This window comes from Helianthus annuus, chromosome 11, assembly GCF_002127325.2.
Source record: "Helianthus annuus cultivar XRQ/B chromosome 11, HanXRQr2.0-SUNRISE, whole genome shotgun sequence".
In the NCBI taxonomy this organism is placed as follows: Eukaryota; Viridiplantae; Streptophyta; class Magnoliopsida; order Asterales; family Asteraceae; genus Helianthus; species Helianthus annuus.
Genome location: NC_035443.2, coordinates 102,806,345 through 102,814,047, shown reverse-complemented (window position 1 = coordinate 102,814,047; position 7,703 = coordinate 102,806,345).

The window sequence follows — 7,703 nt, the reverse complement described above, 5'->3', positions numbered from 1 at the left end:
GAAGGTAATTCAAGAATAAATTCTCCAACTGCCTTCACAGCAACATTCTGCCCGTTCCCAACGTGCAGCTCTAAGTCACCCTGTTTCAGCTTCCTAATCCTTTTTAGTCCCTGCAAACCATTACAAATGTGAAAACCACATCCAGTGTCAAACACCCAAGATTTGCTCGAAAAGGAAAATAGATCAATAACATGTATACCTGAGGATTCTCCAATCTGCAGCTTCTTAAGCTTCAACTCAGCCAGGTACTTGGGACAATTCCTCTTCCAATGCCCGATCTCATCACAATGAAAACACTTGGCATCTTTATGAGGCTTTGCCTTCGGAGTGGCAACCTTTTTGCCTTTGCCCTTGTCTTGCTTACTCGCCTTGCCTTTTCCCTTGGATTGCTTCTTCTTGGTAATTCTTCCTTCCCTGATCGCCAGCACTGGATTGCCCTTAGTTGGGATGTTTGTCTCAGCAGTTTTTAGCATCTGATGCAACTCTGGGATCGTTCTTTCCCACCCATTCATGTTATAGTTCATTACGAACTGATGAAATGAATTAGGTAGCGAGTTAAGGATCACATCCGTAGCTAACTCATTACTAAGGGGTGCGTTCAGACGCTCCAGTTGATCAACGAAAGACTTCATTTTCAGTACGTGAGCACTGACCGAAGTACCTTCCTCCATGCGACATGTAATGAGAGATCTCATCACCTCAAAACGCTCATGACGAGCTTGCTGCTGAAACATGTTTTTCAGCTGCTCACTCATCTCATATGCGCCTAAGTTTTCCAGATTCTTCTGAAGTTCTGGAATCATCATAGCAAGCATAAGACATGTCACATCTTGGGAATCATCAACATGTTTTTCCCATGTCCTGCGGGCTGGACCCGTATTAGCAGCAGGTGCTTCGGGAATTGGTCCTTCAAGGACATAAGCCTTTTTCTCCGCCCTGAGAACAATTTTCAGGTTGCGGTACCAATCCATGAAGTTAGAATTATCAAGTTTAGCATTTTCAAGGATGGACTTAAGCGAGAATTTGGTGTTATCAGAATTGTTTGTAGACATCTGTAGAATTTAGAAGAAAATTTTATTAGTAATTTTCATGCATTAACCTAATTCAATTTTGACCCAAGATATACAAAATTTTAGGAATTAGGATGAGATCCCATCTCCCCATAACTCAGTGAATGGACTTAGCACTCTTCACTGGGATAGATTGAAGGGTAGGTGACGATCACCAATTGTGTCAGCTACACAATTCTCGGTTTGGGGTCGCATGACGAGTGTTGTCAAGCATTGGTACGTTAACCCCAACTACACCCACTTTCACAACCGTAGAAGACGAATGCAGGGTAAACACTAACATTCGCTCTCGTGTCGCAAAAATGATATTTGTCCTCAAATCAGAACTGTAGCCCGGCCCATGTAAGCATGGAAATCGCGGAACTACCCCTAACCAAAACCGTAGGCCTGGATGCAGGGTAAACACTAGCACCAGGGGTTCGGATAGATCAGTTCGGGTGTTCTTAATTTAGGGTGGCGTAGAATATCGATTTTAGTTTGGGTTATATTTTAAAATTACCAATTCGGGTCGTTTTTAAAATACTTGTACGGCCTATGGCATGAACATAGGCTATACAATTCCTTTGTAAAAATCAATTTTACGTTTTAATTTGTGACGACTTGAAACACCTTTCAATCACTCGACCGATTAATTTTAAATACCCTATTTAATCTAAGTTGGTCGTGTCGCAAATTTATTTTAATTAATAACTTTTATTAATTACAGTTTTCAAATTAACTTTTAATTTTTGTAAAACCAATTTTGATTTTTGTATTTAAAATAAACTTTTTATTTTAATTACCTATCCAATACTTAATAAACCTTTTATTAAAATTGTCGTTTTAATGATCGTGTATTAATTATTAATTTTATGTACGTAACAAACATCTCATGGCAAAACGCATAATAAAATAAATAAATATATATGCAATTCCGGGTTCAGATTATGTTCGGTTCGTTCGAGCCCAAGAATATGAACCGAGCCCATTAAGTGTAGCACAAACCCTTTTGTGCTCCCACTTAATCTTGGATCCAATCCAATAAAAAAAATTTTTTTTTATAAATTAAATTTCCGATAAGAAGAAAAAAAATAGAATTTAATGACATCTGATTTCTTTTTAAATATATCGGTTTTATATTGAAATCACTATTTCAATATTTCCGATTTTTTTTATTTACTTAACCGTATAGCTTCAAAACTAATTAGGTACGCGTTTCATAAAAAAAAAATTCTAAACCCGAATTTGCATAGTACGATCATTAAGCTAAACGAAACAGGTTAAGGCCAAAAATTATTTCAAAGAGGACTTTGACAAGTGTTATTTTTTGGCCTTAATACAAACTTGCCTATAACTATTGTACGCGACAAGTTCCTATGCCAAATCTACTCGATTTTAAGCATGCAATCCTATAAACTATTTTATCAAAAATAAACCTACTTTGATTTGTAAGGTGGCTCTGATACCACTGTTGGATTTTTCGTGTAACTTTTAAAAAATAATTATTTGTCAATTTGTCAAACAAACCGAACGCAGCGGAAAACATGTACACGAGGTTCGGTTCTAAACCGTTTCCACCAGTGATCTCATTACAATCAAAATAGGTTATATTAAATAAAGAATCGTGACATCCAAGAAAGACACCTTGGTTCAACGAACGATCTCGCTAGATGATCGTTGACCACGAAATCAGATTTGTTCGTTTGAAACGATTTCAAACGAAACCTTTAAACTAAAGAAAAATAAAGTTCAAAAACTTTACTTACATTTTTGCGTAAACGAAGAAACACGAACCTAAAGAATTAGGATCAATAAGAACTTCAAGAATTACTCCTCTTTCTCTGTTTTCCTTTTGGACGAACAAGAACAATTAAGTCAATGAAGTTCCTGTTTGTTTTTCTTTTTCGATATCAGCAAACAAAAATCCCTCTTTTTTTTTTGAAGGCTATCTTCCGAAAAGTATATAAAGTGCCGTATGTATCTCTTTGTTCCTTATGTTTCCTTTTACTTTTGAAAGCATCCAAAAACCTTTTTAATTGAACAAAAAGCAACGTGTATATATCAAAGAGACTTTTTTTTAAGATTTGAATTAAAGATGTACCTATAAATATATATCTTTTAATTCAAACTTAGATGAAAGAGTTGTAATATAATCCTAACTCCTTCATAATTATCTCATAATTATAATTATAACAATATCTCTTTCTTTTAATTATCTAATAATTAAAAATTATACACATATATTATAACTAACATATTAATCATAATGTTTAAAACAGCTATCCGTAATTATTCCAAATAATTACTCGTTTCTTTTGTTACGCTTATTATTTCGTGATCCGGTGATTAATGATTAAAACACCGTGAAATGTTCGTTGCCCAAAGTGTAACTCTTTGGGTCGTACCTTGACGGTAACGTTGAATTTTAATCGACAATTGAACATTATATCCAACATATACCTTATGGTCACGACGTTTAAGTAGTTGTATGATAAGTAGTTCTTATGCCTTAGGTAAATTACCAAAATACCCTTTTCACGCCAAAATTCATTTTAAACCTATGTAACATAATTTTTGACATCTAAACTGATTTAGCAACTATATTAAACATGTTAAGGCATATCTTTCTTGTCATAGGACTAGTTAGGCATTCCGAACGCGTTTTACGCGAACGACGCGTTAAAGTAGCATAAGCTACCTAAGAGAGTAGTTCAGTCTAGTCCGTGGATCATCATGGGGGACTTTAACGTGGCCCTTAATCTGGATGACAAGTGCATGGGATCGTCGGATGTAAATGCAGCTATGAGAGAGTTCAATGAATGTGTGAATTACGTTGAGGTGTTTGACGTTAGAGCTCATGGGATGCATTACACGTGGAATCAACGGCCAAAAAAGGTATTGGAATTCGAAAGAAGTTGGACCGAATCATGGCAAATGTGAGTTTTGTTGATAAGTTTGTGGATGCATATTTCCGAATGGTATTTCGGATCATTGTCCGGGGTTGTTGAAAATTCAAATGGCCAAACAGAATAAGCCAAAGCCGTTTAAGTTTACTAATCTCTTGACGCATAAAAGCGAGTTTTTGGATGTGGTAGCCAGTGGCTGGAATATGGAGGTTCTTGGGGTTCCAATGTTTCGTGTTGTCAAGAAATTAAAAGGGCTCAAACATCCGTTACGGGTTTTACTGAGGAAACAAGGTAATTTGCACAAAAAAGTAGCTGATTTAAAGTCAGAATTGGACAATTTGCAGGGTAGGTTGGATGCGGATCCATTCAATATGGATCTTAAAGAAGCTGAATCAGTGTGTGCAAAGAAATACAAGGAGGCTACGATAGATGAGGAGAGATTTTTGAAACAAAAAGCTAAGCAAAAGTGGCTTGAAGCTGGGGACTCTAATACCGCTTTTTTCCATAACGTAGTGAAATGTCGCAACCATATCAATAAAATTAACTTCATAAAAGATACGGCTGGAAATACTTATGATGGGGACGAGGTTTCTATGGCATTGGTTAATCATTTCCGAGATTTTTTGGGCGCTGAAGGGGGTATGGCTACCCGAGTTAATCAGGATTGCTTCTCGGTCACTTTGAATCCTATCGTGGCAGAATCCATGTGTAGACCAATTGTTCCAGAAGAAGTGAAAGCTGCTATTTTTTCTATCAACGAGAACAAGGCTCCGGGCCCCGATGGATTTACGTCGGAATTCTTTAGAAAATCTTGGTCGATTGTTGGAGGTGATGTAACGGCTGCTATCATTGATTTCTTTCAATCTGGTAGGTTGCTTCAGGAGATCAATCACACGTTTTTAGCTCTTATTCCAAAAGTCTCTACTCCCGGAATAGTTACTGACTATAGACCTATTTCGTGCTGCAATGTGATTTATAAAGGAATTAGCAAGATTATTACGAATAGGATTCTTGAAGGCTTAAAGGATCTTATAAGTGAAAATCAGTCAGCTTTTGTTCCAGGTAGGAGGATTTCAGACAACATAATGTTGACCCAAGAGCTTATGTATAATTATCATCGGCAAAGGGGTCCCCCGAGATGTGCCATGAAAGTTGATATTCAGAAAGCGTATGACACTGTGGATTGGCGATTTTTACGAGATGTTTTGCATGGGTTTGGTTTTCGGCCAAGGTTTATAACGTGGATTATGGAGTGTATTACTTCAACGTCTTTCTCCGTGAGTGTAAACGGTAATATTTATGGATACTTCAAAGGCAAACGAGGCTTACGACAAGGAGATCCTATGTCTCCGTACCTGTTTACAATGGTTATGGAAGTCCTAACGATGATATTAAACAAAAATGCTCAGCTTGACCCGTCGTTTCGGTTCCACAACAAATGTGAGAAACAAATGATAATTAACATGTGTTTTGCAGATGATCTCATTTTATTTGCTAGAGGGGATGTCGGCTCGGTAAAGCTTATTATGAGTTCCTTGAAGCAGTTTGAAGAATGCTCGGGTCTTGTGCCTAGTAATGCGAAAAGTACTATATTTTTTTGCAATGTGCCAGATTCGACCAAGACTAGAATAGCTGAAGTGGTTCCTTTTGAGGAGGGGAAACTTCCTATTAAATACTTGGGTGTGCCTTTGATTGCTTCACGTTTGTTACGTAAGGATTGCAAAGTATTAGTGGAGCGTGTGGAGAAACGAATCAATGACTGGAAAAACCGGTTTCTTTCGTTTGCTGGTAAGCTTCAACTGGTGGTTGCTGTGCTTTCTTCGATACATGTATATTGGGCGTCGGTCTTTATTCTGCCAGTCAGTATTATAAAACAGTTGGAGAACAAAATGAAAGAGTTTTTATGGGGTAATGGTTCGGGTTCAAAGGGTAGAGCTAAAGTGGCATGGAAGGAGGTGTGTCTTCCAAAGATGGAAGGTGGATTGGGCATAAGGCGGATATCGGATGTCAATAAATCTCTGATGGCGTATCATATTTACAGCATTCTTTCGGGTAGGAAGTCGTTGTGGACTACCTGGATAGAGTTGTATAGGCTGCGCGGCCGGAGTATATGGGACATACCGGTTCAAGTTAATTCTCCTTGGGGCTGGAAACGTCTTATGAAATGTAAAGATATTTTTCGTGAGCATTTATGGACGAAGATTGGTAATGGTCTTAGCACATCGCTTTGGTTTGATAAATGGACGTCCGAGTGCCCGTTGCAATATATAGTGACTCCTCGTCAGATGGCTCGATATGGTTTTAATATCAAATCTAAAGTGGCTGAGGCGATTAGTGACGGCCAATGGCTTTGGCCGGAAGCTTGGAGAAGCGTGTACCCGATCCTATTTCAGCTCCAACCTCTCAACTTGACGGATACAAAGGATAGAGTTTTATGGATGAATTCGGATAACAAGCTGGTTCCGTTCTCATCTAGGGAGGTTTGGGATTCTATTCGATGGCGTGATCAGCAAACATCATGGGCGAAGGTTGTTTGGTCCGCTTTCAATATTCCAAAACATGCGTTCCTTTGCTGGCTTATTTACAAGAAGAAGCTATGGACACAAGACCGGATTCTACGTTGGAACCATACGGTCACAGGTTCGATGAATCTCATGTGTTGTTTATTATGTTATTCAGGGTTAGAGAACCATGAGCACCTTTTCTTTGAGTGCCCTTACTCGAAGACGGTATGGAGTAAAGTGAGGAAAAAAACCCGAATGGATACGGTTCGAGAAACATGGGATGACATCACTTCGAAGCTTGTAGCTGCGGCAAACTCGAGATCGGTTTATGCTGTGGCTAGTAGATTAGTGGTGGCAGCTTCAGCCTATGCTATTTGGAGGGAAAGAAACTCGAAACTCTTCAAAAACAAGCTGAGACCCCCGGAGCAACTTGCTGATGATATTATCGACACTGTCAGATTAAAGTTAACTTCTTTCAAGTACAAGCGGAATGTGAATGTCAAGCGGTTCTTGGAAGAATGGATGATGGATAAGGAAGACTTCTTGGATGAAGTGTGAAGACCATTTTTGTTATGTCATTGATGTAATTGGTTGTTTTTTGGTTTTGTGTTTCACTCTTTAGTGGTATGCCACTAAGAGAACTAGGGAGTATTTTCAGCTTCCTACTTGTTTTTATTTATTTTTATAAAATCACCGGGGTAACCATTTACCCAAAAAAAACGGGTCAAAAGCACTTAGGATAGGTTTCGCTTTAGTACGTAGGCTTTGTTAAACAATATTACATAAGTTCCCCTACTTATTTGGTTTACGAACCCTCGTACTACCCGATCCTCCGATAGGTCCGTTTATTAATGTAGATACCTATATAGGTGCCGTTTGATTTCCGTGATCTTCTAGCATTGCTTGGTGGTTATCCTACGACTTCTAAGCAATCTCAAGTGAGTACATAGTACCCCTCTTTTACTGTTTTTCAAACATTTTGGGGTGAAACACATGTGCCTACTCGTTACTTTCATGCTTTCCATGTTTTCACATCATATTGCTTGTTATGTTCAATAGTACACATATAGTACATGCTTTTCATCGTGTTTTTGCTATGTATGTCCATTGTGTGCATACTTAGTACATCGTTTTACATGACATTTTATGCTACGTATGTTCGTTTAGCGCATACTTAGTACCTTGTTTACATTACCTTTTCACGCTATGTATGTTCATCATACTTAGTGCATTTGTTTTTCATC